Genomic DNA, 2,028 nt, shown 5'->3' with positions numbered 1-2,028 from the left:
AGCTTACACACACACACACACACACACACACACACACAGTTAGTCCTGAGGGAAAGTCATAATAAAGGATATTTGTGTCTACACTAGGAGAAAAGCATGTTGATATAAAGTGAAAAGTGTGATCACCTTGGATTCTGACTCCAAAGGTCTCAGTTGCTTGAAAATAAATATAATGGAATTTTTCACCTTTCATCTTGTTTATCTACAGACGGGGACAGTAATAAACCACTCACCTAGATACTGGCCCACCAGATGAATTCAACTGCCCACCGGAGATTTAATTCTGTTCCTAGCTGGCCTTGGAACATAGGCAACTTCAGCAATTTCTCCCATGTAAATAATGATTTGGGGATTATGTTTTTAAAATTTCATCTTGTAACTTGTTAGTTTTCTCTCTATCATACTTCCCTCTCTATTTAATTTTCTGGAATCATTCACACACCAAAGTCAAAACTGCTAAATTAATTCTAATGCGGCATTTTTAATATCTGATATTCCCATGAAAGATTTAAAACTACTTGAAATTTTAAGAAAATGTGTCAAAAATCTGCTTAGTTTGATTTTCTATATATTTATAGGTAGTTTCATTTTTAAATTTATTACTATTGACATTTTATCTTAAAGACAATTTTCATGAAAATTTTTATTATATCCCACATTTTTATTTCAAACTTCTATGAAATGCCAATAACTTCTATATATCACTGTAAGATGTTAGAAATACAAATATACATGGGTAGTTTAACTTCATAAAATGTTCATTGCACTATTTTTATGTAAACAAAAATGTTTATTTCATGTCTCTTTTATACCTATTATTTTTTGTTAAGAATTATTAATAAATAGCCCTAACCGGTTTGGCTCAGTGGATAGAGCGGCGGCCTGCGAACTGAAGGGTCCCAGGTTCCATTCCCGTCAAGGGCATGTACCTTGGTTGCAGGCACATTCCCAGTAGGGGGCGTGCAGGAGGCAGCTGATCGATGTTTCTCTCTCATTGATGTTTCTAACTCTCTATCCCTTCCCCTTCCTCTCTCTGTGAAAAATCAATAAAATATATTTTTAAAAAAGAATTATTAATAAATAGATGTGGCACACTTAAAACTATATTATTTAGATAATCTGAGACATAACTTCCTATACTCTAAAGGAACTTTTAAAATTTTACTATTTTTAAATTTTATATATAAAATAAAGAAGAATATAAGATGATGACATATTTAAGAGCAACATATTCATGTATACATTATATTCAAATACTAATCATTTTATTTGTAAATGATCCAAATCCCTATTAATACTGTAACCGAATTTTTTTCTCTAGAAAGTTCTCAAGAAACTCAGTGACTATTAATTCAAGACCAGAGCTTAATAATGAAAAGTAAAAAATTTAGTCATATTCAGATGCAACAGATAATTCAAATTACGTAACAATTTGAATACTCCTTAGATTCACTCCCAATAAAGGAATCTATATCCTGGTTTATAAAGCAGTGGATGTGGAACTTTTTATTTCTTTTCTTGCATATTTGTGCACCAGTATATGCAATCATGATCGGATCCTTTTAGAAATTAATAAAATTTTCTGTAATAAATAAAACAATTTTATATTTAAGAAACATATTATTCAAGTTACCAATAAGTATAAGGATATAAATCAAATTAATTTTAAAACTTTTATTTTTATCTATATTTCCAAGTACTTCATAAGAAATTATTTTAGTATATTTCTTAATATATTATTTAAAAACTAGAATACATGAAACTTAAAACTCAGATTATCACCATGAAGAATGTTCTATTATAAGATTATAGATTCTTTGAGATCCTGCCAATTAAATTTTTATTTCAAAGATCACTGTATAGGTTAGATTCAATTGTAATTTTATTTTTTTAAATATACTTCTGAATTACAGGTTTAAAACAACACTGAATTTGTTAGCATAAAATAGAATATATGTAAATGTAGATAGCTTATGTATTTGTATAGCTAATACTTGAACATATAAAAAAGTACAAAATTAAATTAGA

This window comes from Myotis lucifugus, unplaced genomic scaffold, assembly GCF_000147115.1.
Source record: "Myotis lucifugus unplaced genomic scaffold, Myoluc2.0 scaffold_161, whole genome shotgun sequence".
Taxonomy (NCBI): Eukaryota; Metazoa; Chordata; class Mammalia; order Chiroptera; family Vespertilionidae; genus Myotis; species Myotis lucifugus.
This window is presented reverse-complemented; position numbering follows the sequence as displayed.